General features: G+C 36.7%; 1 long non-coding RNA gene across 2 annotated transcripts; it reads right to left on the reverse strand.

Annotated features, from left to right (window-relative positions):
- Positions 1-7,492: 7,492 nt before the first annotated feature.
- Positions 7,493-13,544, reverse strand: LOC125470872. 2 transcript variants are annotated; one of them, XR_007253252.1, is made up of 4 exons: positions 13,274-13,544; positions 10,082-10,340; positions 8,049-8,093; positions 7,493-7,836 (listed from the first exon to the last, which is right to left on the reverse strand). It is a non-coding gene; the product is annotated as an uncharacterized LOC125470872 (long non-coding RNA). The 2 variants fall into 2 exon arrangements; XR_007253251.1 differs by lacking the exon at positions 13,274-13,544 and adding an exon at positions 10,470-10,622.
- Between the last annotated feature and the right edge of the window lie 310 nt (positions 13,545-13,854).

The raw sequence follows: 13,854 nt of genomic DNA on the forward strand, positions 1-13,854 counted from the left end.
TATATGTTGCCTCCAGGATTTTGGAATTATTTTAGGTTCCAGAATAAACCATTAAGAACACAAATAATTGCACATGTATATACATAAATAAAAGTTAGGCTTTTTAGTCAAAATGGTCCCTGAGATTTGTATAACTCTTTACTTTGGTCCCTAAGATTTGAAATCAATACAATTGGTCCTTGAGATTGTCCACCATCAATCATTTTGATCTTTTGTGAAAAACCTCTATTAAATAGAATAAAATTACCAAAATACCCCCAATTTTTGCCAAATCATTTTGGCCTATTGTTTATTAAATTGAGGGTATATTTGTCATTTTGATCCTTACCTAACATAATTTTGCACGGAAAGACCAAAATGATTGATAGTGGACACTCTCAGAGACCATTTCTATTAATTTCAAATCTTAAGGACCAAAGTGATGTGTTATACAAATCTCAATGACCATTTTGACTAAAAAGCCTAAAAATTAATTTTGACAAGTGAACATAAAATCAACTGTTTGAAGGCTCCACGTGAGGTTTAGATTCATATATATATATTTTTTTTTCGTTGTCCATCAATCTTAGTGATGTTCATAATGTTGGTCATATAATACAATGATGAGACAATTTTCAGTAGACGAACAACCGAAAACGAGAAGATCCTTTTGTACAGCTCTACTGTAGAGCTGCACCAAAATGGTGTTTCTGCATGTCAGTGTCGAAATTGGTTTAAAAGGTCAGTAACTACAAATTGAACGTAAGTTTTCAGAAGGTAATCACTGAAATTGTTTGTCGTGAAGAAGAGGTTGTGCTTTGTTTTTTGTTTTTTTTATTCATAGAACTATACGAGGTTTTGTTCTTCGGGGTGGAAGATCGGGGTGTTATGTGGAGATTGGAGAGGGTGTGTGTAAGTGGTTTGGGTTACTTACATCAGTGTTTGAAGACAGTTTCTTAACAGAAAATATTGATTGGGAGTGTTGGCTCAGTAAAATTTGGAGTGTTAATAAAACCACCCAACCTTAAACAATGTTTGACTATAAGTCCAAAACGACATCTGTCTGGACATAAACTCATACCAAAACAATTTCATGTGAGGAATCCTACTTACATGGCAATATATAATCGACCTTATTACGAACTAGCTCTTCATTCAGTGTCTTCAAAGTTAGAAAATATCCCGAGTTCATTTTCTTTATTTCTATATATATAGGAAGCTTTTAAGAGAAGAGATCTCTATTTTTTTTTTTATATAAAAATGGGGATTAATTGTGGGGTTCATACCACATCAAACTTTAACAATTTGAACCGTCTATTTTTCAAGCTTCATCTCTTAGATCATCCTTGTAAAATAATAGCCAAATCGGAAATATTTAAGACACCTAATTGGGTTCAAAAAAATTAACGAATACTTTATTATATAAGAAACAATAAAATTTTATTTTGATAATTAAATAGGCAAATGGTTTCAGATTGAATTGAATTTTTGCAAGGATGATCTAGATAAAAGTGTTTAGGGTTTGAATTGTATGTTTATTCTTCTCTCTAGGACGTAAATATATAGTTGTACAAGATCCCACATAACAAGAAATAAGAATCCCAATTATACAAGGAATAAATTATAGGATTACATTCCTAAACTAAATGGTTGACTCACGCCAACACTCCTCCTCAAGTTAGTGCATAGATATCTCCTAAGCCGAACTTGTCAAGTGAGTCTTGAAACACCCTTGCTGAAACCACATGAGTTAACACATATGCTAATTGTTCTTCAGACCTCACATATGGAATATCAATCAATTTGACATCTAACTTCTCTTTGATGAAGTGTTTATCTACCTCCACATGCTTTGTATGGTCATGCTGAACAGGATTATTGACTATTTCTCTCGCAATTTGATTGTCGCAGGATAATAACATAGATCCCTGAGGCTTGAACCCAATCTCAGTGAGAAGAATCTTGAGCCATAGCAATTCACAAATTCCATGTGCCATTCCTCTGTACTCTGCCTCGGCCGTGGATCTAGCCACTACATTTTGCTTATTGCTTCTCCAAGTTACCAGATTTCCTGCTACAAATGTGAAGTAGCCTGATGTGGAGCGACAATCAGTAATGTTTCCCGCCCAATCAGCATCAATATACCCCTTTACCTCCATATGTCCATGCTTCCTGAAGATCAGTCCTCTACCTGGTGCACTTTTCAGATAACTCAGTATACGCATCACTGTTGTCATGTGATCCTCACTAGGAACATGCATGAATTGACTTACAATACTAACTGCATACGCAATATCCGTACGTGTAAGTGATAGATAAATCAATCGTCCTACCAATCTCTGATATCTTTCTTTATTGGTAGGAACTTGATCCTGGTATATCGCCAGGTGATGATTCTGCACAATAGGAGTTTCAACTGGTTTACAAGCCAACATTCCAGTTTCAGAGAGAAGATGGTAGAGTGACATAATCCGTCAAGGCTTCCATGGAAGTTCGGAAGTTCTGAATTCAAGAGGGCATTCGATTAAGAAGATAAACGGAATCCGTAACTACATCTGCCCAATAGGCATGAGGAGCATGAGCTCCAATTAGAAGAGCCCATGTAGTTTCCAAGATATGTTTGTTCTTACGTTCTGCCACACCATTTTGTTGAGGAGTTTAAGGACAAGTAGTCTCGTGAAGTATGCCGTGCTCTGCGAAAAATTATGATAGTTCAAAATTAAGATATTCTCTACCATTACCGGATCTTAAGACTTTAATAGGAAGAGAAAATTGATTTTCAATCATTCGATAAAACTATTGGAAAATTTGTCCAACGAATACCGTGGCGCATCGCTATTGGTAAGGGACCCCATACATCGGAGTGAATTAACTCAAAGGGCACTGATCTTTTATTGAGACTCAGGTGGTAAGAATTACGATGACTTTTTGCAAGAATGCAATCCTAACACTGAAAATCAGAGTCTGAAACGCCATTAAATAAAGACGGAAGTAATTTTCTTGAATAACCAAAAGATGCATGCCCTAGTCGACGATGCCATAACCAGATTCTCTTAACCTTGTTGTTGTGACCACTGCTCACTTGGTTGACTCGGCCCAGTACCACATCATCCACATAATATAACCTTCTCCTCTTAGTACCGCACCCAATGATCGCCCGTGTTTGGATATCTTGTAGTAGGCAAAAAGTGGGAAACATGAGTACAACACAATCTAATTGTTCCGTAACTTCACCAACATAAAGTAAATGATTCGACAATGAAAGAACAAGAAGAGTGTTATGCAGAGATAGAGAGGGAATAAGTGCGATGGAACCCGCTCCTGTAACTGGAGCAATTTCACCGTTTGCTGTGATAACATTCTCTTAGGTGGCATAGTTAAGTGGTGAAACAGGAATGCATCATATGTCATATGATCCGTAGCCCCGGAATCAATTATCCAACTAGAATCTCGTTTACTGGATGCCGTGAATGCAGTGCCAATTTTACTTGGATCATCAGATTGTTCTTGAGAATTAATTAAATTTACAAAGGATAACTCCTGGCCGAAACCGTCTGGATTCGGATCACTTGTAGTTGTACTGCCCAAATCATGGTTGCTTGCTGACGGGCACGACATACCCATAATTCCTACACTGGTGTTCCTGACGTCAGAAACTGGCCCCGCTTATGGGTCAGCGTATGGTCCAACGTGTGTGACAGCATGTTCTGCCAATTGGCCGACTTGGGTTTGCGCTTGATAATCAGCCATGGAAGAGACTGTTGGCATTTAGAGTCTAACGTATCTTGCTTCAAGACACTAGCTTTGGTTTTCCTAGGTTTTGTTGTTTAGTAAACCTTTCTTCTTTCAGCAAGATAAGCAACAATGTCTCTTGCTTCGAGACAATTGCTGGAAGAAAAAAATAATTTCTTTTGGGTTTTAGAGACGTGGCTGGAAAAATTGTTTCTTTTGGTTTTCAAATGCAGCAGCGGCAAGGAGAAAGAGAGTCACGTTCGGAATCTGCTCCGGTACCAAGATAAAAGTGTTTAGGATTTGAATTGTATGTTTATTCTTCTCTCTATGAAATAAATATATAGTTGTACAATATCCCACATAACAGAAAATAAAAATCCCAATTATAGAAGGAATAAATTACAGGATTACATTCCTAAACTAAATGGTTGACTCATGCCAACAGATCTATGAATCGAGACTTACAAAATAGATGGTTTAGATCGTTGAAGTTCGATGTGGAATGATCCTCACACTTAAGTCCCTATTTAAAAAAAAATGAAAATCCCTTTGCATAAAGGGCATATATATATATATAGAGAGAGAGAGAGAGAGAGAGAGAGAGAGAGAGAGAGAGAGAGATGGTGCACATAAGAAATAGTACTATAAAAAATTTCAGCTCAAATCTTTTCTAGAGAGAGTTTGAAAAATGGTGCATTTTATTGCCTTATTTGGGCGGTCAGTTGGGCATTGGGAGCATTTCTACTAAACAGATTCGTGCTAGTGGTCAAAACCATTCTCTTCTAAATTTCACGTATACTGATTGTCATTTAGAAGACACATGGGTTGTGGGAAGACATCATGAGAGAAAGATAGAGAGAGGACAAAAATGGGCTATGGCCTGCCACTTAGCTTGCCATGTTTAACCTTATAATTGACTGATTGCCTTGAAGGAAAGTGAACCGCAAACAAGAGCTACAAGAACCTTACATGCATGTTAAATACTTTAATGAACCAAGATTAAACATAGAAAAGAAAGTCCCATAAAGTTCCATTCTATGTTTTGAATCTTTGATAGTAGTTGCGAACTTTCACACAATACCATTTTCTCCTCGTACCCTCCTCTCTCAATTCTAGGCTTGAAGGTTGAATAGATTAACGTAGAATTAATAGATAAATGGATGGTGAGCTCCCTAAGAATGTAGGACATTTCCCCTTCAGATTTGAAAGTGGACGCTTTATGTCCTATATCGGCTTCTCAAGTGGTGAATAGTCTAATAGTTAGGGTGTTCCTCTTCAACTCAATGTGTCTTGGGTTCCAACCCTCTCCTTAGTGTAAATTAAAGTAGTAATATCGCTTGTATTAAAAAAGAACCCTGTATTTTTATTATAAAAAGTAAAAAAAAAAAACAAAAATGGGTAGAAAAAGGGAATGAGAAGTAGGGAGTGTGAAAATTGGTAATTACTATATGAAATCAAGGTTTTAAAAGACACTAGGCGCCAGTCAGCTAGCGGACTAGGACCTAGACCCTAGGCGGCTAGGCAGACTAGACAGATTTAAGTAAACTTATTATATATCGTATAAATAAATATTTGTTTATACTTAAAAAAATACATAATTGTATTGAAATACATAAATTGAAAAATACAATGACATATAGATTTGAAAGTATTATAACATATTGGAAACATAGGGAACCAGAATATAATGATTGTTCATCCTAGCATTCAACAATGCTCTTACAATTTATTTAAAAAAATAAAACGCAAAATGAAAGTTATATATTTTCTGTTTAAGTAAAAATCGCAACCTAAATGAGTACCTAGGTAGGTATAGGCGGACTAGGTGAGCGCCTAGACGGACTAGGTGGTACCTAAGCAGGTCTAGATGTTATTTCTTAATTTTCAAACATGTAGGGATTCATTGAGGTATTGGCCAGCAATCTAGCATCAAGGCCATGCTAGACAATTTTTAAAACAGTGTATGAGATACGCAAAAATAAGTGGTAGACTGAGATTCGCACATGAGAAAGAGTCTTAAGATTAACTAGCATTGCTGCACACTACGTGTGTGAATAGTTGAGAGAGTGGTGGTGGTGGAAGAAAGCTATGAGGATATATAGTTTCGAGCAATTGTTCTTTTTTATGAATAAAACAGAAATTAGTTTTGTTCTGGTTTTAATAAATACTCATGATTTAGTAACTACTTTTTTTTAGCTCAATTATGAAGGGTTAAAATGGTATTTTACAAGGATTTTGGTAGATAAGGAGTGTTGGCTTAATAAATAGTATAGATAAAGAGAGTTATTGATATGCAATCACTGATTTCAGGATTTCATAATGCTCCAGCAGTTTCGAGTTAAGATTAATGATAAATCATGTTATCAACTACCTCACCAACCGAATAAGAAATACAATGCAGAACTAAGTGCTTGTTAATGTTCAATCATGCTATTGAGGAAGGCAACAACACTGCAAAAAATTGAATTTGGAACTCTGAATGCAATCAAGCCCGTTCCCGAAGCCCCTAAGCGAACAAAAAACTAAGCCCAATGTACTGGTGAAGAGGCCCATGTTTTCTTTTGTTACTTTCTCTCGTTATGAAACCATGGGTCTTCACTATAAAATTAAAGAAGGAGGATTCTCTCCCCTCCTAATCTCTCCCCTTTCTTCATCTCGTATTTGAACGGTTACGGTTTAACTACGTCAACATCTTATATTATTATTCTTTTATAGAGATAATAAGACAAAAAAAAAATATGTGAGAGGAAGAGAGGGAAGGGGGATAGGAATAGGAGGAGTGAGAATCCTACTCCAAAATTAAAATGGCATAAAATGAATTTTTGGGTTGATAAAGTCTGGTTAACTTTCAAGACATGTTTACTTACAAAGAATATGAATTGAAATCATTTTGATTCTTAAGTTTCCTGCATTTATTAGAATATGAGTAAGGGAATCACTTCACTTCTTTAAATTTTCCTCGTGTTTACTTAAACGTAAAGAATCGAAAATTGTAAGTTTTCTCTTGAAATCTATAACCAAGTACTTAAAAATCAAGAATCATATCGACTAGAGGGTACTAGTATAAGTAGGAAACATTCATCCTCAGCAAGGAAACTTAGTTGAGAGAAAATCAACTAGGATCGTACTACAAGGTAGCATAGCAGTAAGCATTGGGGATCTATGTGATCTTGGGAATTGACTTTGAAGAAAGCTTTTGGGTTCACGTGAAGAGTTATTTGAAGAGTTAGGTTGACTGAAGAATTACCTTTTTTTTTTTTTTTTTTTTTTTTAATGTTGAGATTGAATTTAACAAAGATCATGAGGTTGGAGGCCTTTGCTTTTGTTTGTAGTGTTGGGGAAGCTTCCTCGATCTTATCACACAACGGTTGATGGTAGATGGCTATTTTGGTTGGTGCACTATTTGCAATTTGTGTTGTGATGTCACCCGTCTATGCATTCCACCGTTCGTACGATATCATATCGCATAAAGGCTTGTTAGCTGACGTGCTCCTCGTGGCAGGGGAAGAGCGAGAGTCTTGATATTGGTAGGATGTGCGCGGTTTGGTTAGGTGTGGTTTTGAGTGAAATCAAAATCAAAATCGCAAGTTTTTACGGTTTGATTCAGTGCGATTTTGAGGCTAAAACCGAAATGAAACCAAATCATTTGATTCAGTTTGGTTTGGTTTCAAACGGTTTTGGTTTGGTTTGATTGTTTGAAAAAACTATTACGGTTACCTAGTTGATGACAACAAAATTCACATCCACAATAACCACAACAAAATAATTCAACTTGAGGCAACTAAGAGCACATCAATTCCGATGCCAGTACCGCAAACCCAAGCATAAAAAAGATTCTAATAACTCTGGTTTTGGTAGAACCTACCAATCAAACTATGAAATTTTTTTAATAACAAAAGTTGGTAGATGTGTTTTAGTAAAGTCGCAAACACACAGAAAGTGTAACATAAAGAAAGTCCCAGTAACTGCAATTCTGGGTGATCACAACCAATACAAGTGCAGTTTGAAGAGCACTTTTTGGCTTACTAAGCCAAAGCCTTCCCACAAAAAGTCAGACTGCAATTGTAGATGAGATTATCAAGGACTTGCCCAACATGCGGTCTGTTTAATGACTTCCTTGCCTCGCTGCATCACAAATTCACGATTGGCATTAAGTTTAGGGTCTGATTCCATCACAAATTCATGTTACCTAGTTGATGACAACAGAATACTATTCTAGTGTAATATCCATACCTTGCTATCTTCTGGTAAATAACAAGTAAAAGGCGCATGCCATGCACAATCGAGTCTTAACAAATGTAATGCAATTGTAGTTCTAATCAAATCCGAGTATATACCTGATTAACAAATGTTCGTTGGAAGGGACTTTTATCAGCATTAAACTGCAAAAACATAAAACAAAGGAAAAGAAATATGACAATCAGTAGATACCAAAATTAGAAAAAAAGGACTATATTGCATATTCATTTGAAGAACTTATGTATGTGTAGAGACCAGAAAATAAATAACCAATAATTTCAATGCTATCATAACATTGCTTATATCCAATACACAATCCAGGTGTTTCCCCAATAATAGTAAAAACAGAGCAGAGCAGAAACTGGGAACACACCATATAGTGCTGAAAACTACATTTTATGCTCTCCTTGTTACTATCACAGGAAAGTATGAATAGCCAAACACTACTTCATAAGCTAAACTAAAACAGTTTGGCATCATTAATGATTGTGGTTAGAATTTTCTTAAACATAACCAATTAAGGAGACGGAGGAAAGTTTTCAGCACTAAAAAAATAATTCATACCACAATAAAATAATTCAACTTGATGATGACAATATTAAAATTTAGGGTAAAGTACAAAAAACTACCTCAACTATTGGTGTCACGACACTTTCATACCTCATCTTCTAAAATTGGCAATGTCATACCTTATCTTACGAATTTGTGTCAATGTTATACCTTCCGTTAGCCTGCTGTTAATTTGTCAGTTAAATGTTGACGTGGCTTGATCCAGACCCCATTTTCTATTAAAAAAATTAATAAAATATTAAAAAAACTATTAAAAAAATCATTTAATATTTTTAAATATTAAAATAATAAATAAAAGTTAAAAAACAAAAAAAACAAAACCTTTCGTCTCTTCCACCCCCCCTCCCCCCTTCTCTCTCTCCCCATCTTCATCTTCTTCCCTACTTAATCTTCAACCAAAAAAAAAAAAAAACCAAAAAAAATTTGAAAACCCATCAACCCCCAACACCGCCCCAACCCCCCCCCCCCCCCCCCCCCCAAAAGAAGAAGAAGAAGGAAGGAAGGAAGGAGGAGAAAAAGAAAAAAAAAAAAAAAACTCAGATCCCGTTCGCCAAGCCGATTCCGTGAGTGGAGAACCTTGGCGTGGAGAAAAGGGGGGGAATGAGTGTGGATTTAAGGAGTGGGGTGTGTAGAAGAGGGAAGAGGATGGGTGCGAGGTTGGGCGTGGAGGGTGGGTGTAGGGGAAGACAATTGGTTTTTTTTTTTTTTTTTTTTTTTTTTTGGGTTGCAGTAGATAGGGGGAAGAAGAGGAAAGAAGATGAAGATGGGGGAGAAGAGAAAGGGCGTTTTTTTTTTTGGGGGGGGGGGGGTGGGGGGGGGAAGGGACAAAGTTTTGTGTATTTTTTTTTTCTTTCTTTTTCTTGGCTTGCAGCAGGTAGGAAGAAGATGAAAGGAGATGAAGATGGGGGTAGAAGAGAAAGGGCGTGCGGGGGGGGGGGGGGGGGGGGGGGAAGTTTTGTTTGTTTGTTTGTTTTTTTTTTCTTTTTTTTTCTGGGTTGTAGCAGATAGGGGGAAGAAGAGAAAAAAAGATGAAGATGGGGGAGGAGAGGGCACGTGCGGGGAGTGGGAGGGGGGGAAGGACAAAGTTTGTTTTTTGTTTTGTTTTTTTCTTTTTTCTGGGTTGCAGCAGGTAGGAAGAAGATGAAGGGAGATGAAGATGGGGAGAAGCGAGAGGACGTGCAGGGGGGAAGTTTTGTTTGGTTTTTTATTTTATTTTATTTTATTTTTTTATTTTTTTACTTATCTTCATTATTTTAATATTTTAAAAATATTAAATGATTTTTTTTTAGTTTTTAATAATATTTTATTAACTTTTTTTAATAGAAAGTGGGTCCCGAATCAAGCCACGGTAGCATTTAACTGTTAAATTAATAGAAAAACTGACGGATGTATGACATTGACACAAATTCGTAAGGTGAGGTATGACATTGTCATTTTAAAATGATGAATTATGAAAGTGTCATGAGACCAATAGTTGACGTAGTTTTTTGTACTTTACCCTAAAATTTAACTTGAAATAAAGTTTAACATTAAAAATCAGCATAAGGTTTAGGACACTTACTTTGCATCATTCAAGTTTCAAACTTTTGCCTTTCCCTTTCCTTTTTCACACTTACAAGCCGAAGGTTTAGGAGGTCTTTGAACTTGTGAACGGGCTTGAGAAGCCGAAACTTGGGAAGACCTTGCACGTTGTAAATTTGAAAATAATGGATGGGAAGCCATTGATCCTTGTGAACTAGAACTTTTTGATTGACTTGGAGCTTGTTGTGATTGTGGATTAAGAGTAAGAGAGGCGAGAGTTGAGGTTGATTTGGCGAACTCTACATAATACAAAATATAAACAATATAAATCACATTAGTTATTAGAAACTTTAAAAAACCTACAAAAGAACAAAATATATTGAAAAAGAAAACTAAGAAAGTCCTTTAACTTGAAATGATATACTTACCCAATTCAATACTTTCTTAGAACTCAATGTGCTCAACTAAAGGTGCATCATTCTCCAAAGTAATAATGTTTTCGCCCCTCAACCAATTTTGCATGCATATCAAGGCCTATACCGATTTAGGAGTTAAAGAACTCCTAAAATTTGAAATTATTCGACCCCTGGTGCTAAAAGCACTCTCGGAGGCCACAGTAAAGACTTGAATAGCAAGAATATCTTTTGCAATGGCGGCCAAGATAGGATTGTAAACACAAAAAATTCCTGAAAACAAGAGACAAGAATATGTGTACAAAATAATATTTTTGTGTTTAATGATTTTGGGGTTACGATCTCTCAAATTTGGTCCTCTGATTCGATCTCCGTAAGATGTAGATTTGTTGATCCAAGGGCCGTCGAGGCTTGATCTTGGATGAACAGTTGTAAGTTTCTTCAAGGGACTTCGTGGCTTTGATCTTGAAGGTTGATGGAAGTTTCTTCAAGGGCCTTCAGGGCTTGATCTTGAATGTTGATGGATGAGCGGATCTTCAAGGGCTTTTGGGCTTGATCTTGAAGAACGGTTGGTTTTCTTCAAGGGCCGTTGAGGCTTAATCTTAAATGAACAGTTGGTTTTCTTCAAGGGCTTTTGGGCTTGATCTTGAAGAGTAGATGTGTGGATTTGTTTGTTGATCCAAGGGGCCGTTGGGGCTTGATCTAAGGATGAACAGTTGATGAATGGATCTTCAAGGGGCGTTGGGCTTGATCTTGAAGAATGGGTGTATGGGTTTGTTGAGGTTGTTGATCCAAAGGCCCGTTGGGGCTTGATCTTAGGATGAATGGATGATGAATGATGAACACTTTCTTCAAGGAGCCATCGGGGCTTGATCTTAGGATGAATGGATGATGAATGATGAACACTTTCTTCAAGGAGCCGTCGGGGCTTGATCTTGAGCTGGTGGGAGTTCTTCAAGGGCCGTTGGGGCTTGATCTTGAAGGAGGATTTGACGAAGAACGAAGAGTGCTTTCTTGATCCTTCGGGATTTTCTTGAGAGCTTTAGAACTTTAAGGCTTCAAGGTTTTTTGGTGTGTGTTGTGGATGAGTTGTTGATCCAAAGGGCCGTCGGGGCTTAATCTAAGGATGAACAGTTGATGAATAGATCTTCAAAGGGCGTTGGGCTTGATCTTGAAGAATGGGTGTATGGGTTTGTTGAGGTTGTTGATCCAAAGGCCCGTTGGGGCTTGATCTTAGGATGAATGGATGATGAATGATGAACACTTTCTTCAAGGGCCGTCGAGGCTTGATCTTGAGTTGGTGGGAGTTCTTTAAGGGCCGTTGGGGCTTGATCTTGAAGGAGGATTTGACGAAGAAGGAAGAGTGCTTTCTTGATCCTTCGGGATTTTCTTGAGAGCTTTAGAACTTTAAGGCTTCAAGGTTTTTTTTGGATGTGTGGGGAGTATTCTCTTCCATTTTGGGAGTAGAGAAATGTATTTGTGAATTGGTTTCCCATTCCTCTTGATGGAGAAGCCTATTTATAGGCTTTGAGAGTGAATCACCACCATTCATTTTTTTGGTGAAGTGAGTGGAGGTTGTAGATGAAGTAAGTGGATGATGTAGGTGAAATGAGTGGAGGTTGTTGGTGAAGTGAGGGAATGACATAGGTGAAATAAGTGTTGTATTGGTTAACATTTATTTCACAGAAATTTCGATGTCTATAAGGATACTTAGACGTGGCAAAGGCCTTCTTAAACTTCAAAGCTACATGCAACATAACGAATATAGAATTCCACCGAGTAGGACAATCAAGGCAAACCATTGCTTTGCATGTCAAGTTCACCAAATTCACAGCTTGCCTAAAAAACTCCAATCTTTGTGGAGAGCTCCTCACAAACCTCACACAATTTCGTATAGCTAAAAGACCATTCTTTAGCCTCTTCATCCCATGACTCACAATTATGTTGATTACGTGAGCAATGCATCGTACATTTAAATACTTGCCACTTAAAATAGCTTGTGAATTTTCCCACCTATTCATTTTTGCCATAAGTTGATCCAAAGCAACTTTATTTGTGGAAGCATTGTCCATTGTGATTGTCATAACTCTATCTATCCCCCATTCCAACAAACAATTTTCAATTAACTTTGCAATTGTGGTTCCATAGTTGTTAGGAATAATACAAAAGTTTATGATCCTCTTATGCATATTCCATTCATCATCAATGAAGTGTGCGGTAAGAACCATTTAATTGTAATTTTGTGTGCTTGTCCAAGTGTCGGTGGTGAGACAAATTCTGTACCCACTTAAGTTTTTCTTCAAAGAAGTCTTCCATTCTTCATACATGTTGAGAAAAGCTCTAACAAGTGTTCTTCTAGAAGGCACATTAAATAGTAGAATACCAACAGCACAAAAAAGCCGAAACCCCATCTTATCAACGGTACTAAATGGCATCTCATCTATGACCACCTTCTTGACACATGTTTTTAATATATTAGCTTGTGAAAAGCCAACAATGGCTACATTGTTATCTTTACTCTTATCCCCAACTCTTATTCCCAACCAACACTTTTTTCTTTTTACATTTGTTCCCCTGATAAAATCTACAATATTTTTCAATGTGGTGTTTCATAGTTGAGGTGCCATTTACTCTCGATTCAGCTGCATGGTCACCATCATTGCTTTTTTTGGGCAATAATTAGACTTAGCTCTCCTAAGTTTTTTATCCACCCAAACTTCCTCCCCCTTATCATTGATTGTTTTCACTTTTTTCGTCACATAGTATGTTGTAAAATGCTCCCAAACCCAACTACGCTTTCTTGAATTAGAGTTACTTACTTGTGCATCATCTTCACCTTTAGATTCATTTCCATCTTTTTTTGGGTCACCTTCAACATTTCCTTCATTTTCTAGATCAATTTCTATTGCCTCATCCTCCAGCTTCTCAGGGGAGTCACTTGTCAAAAAGAGAGCAACCCAACTATGTTTGCTGGATTCTTCAAATCTTGACTGAAACATAAAAGAAAAGTAAGCAACAACAACAATTAACAACAGTTAAAAGAAATATTTAACAACAATTAACAACGTTTGCATATTCTTAGATGTAGCATATTCAATAAGTTGGAGACGATCAAGTACTGCAAATTAATCTGTAAGTCAATAAATTTAAATTTGCTCTTCCAACTCCATCAGCAGTGTTGGGACTCCTTATTGGACAGCATATAAGTTACAGGTTTGGTTCATTTTTATGATCCAAATCCATTTTTTTTTTCTATTAAACAAGTCATGCTTAGTTTCAACATGTTTGATACTTCTATAATTCTTGTATGCTTGACTTTTGCTATCATGATAGTTTCTTATAAGTTTGTAACTCATTGGTTTTTCATACAGAGGAAAAGACAACCTTAATGAAGACGTCG

Source organism: the organism of the source record quoted next, unplaced genomic scaffold (assembly GCF_019419815.1).
Source record: "Pyrus x bretschneideri cultivar Hongxiangsu unplaced genomic scaffold, Pyrus_bretschneideri_v1 Contig53, whole genome shotgun sequence".
NCBI classification, from domain to species: Eukaryota; Viridiplantae; Streptophyta; class Magnoliopsida; order Rosales; family Rosaceae; genus Pyrus; species Pyrus x bretschneideri.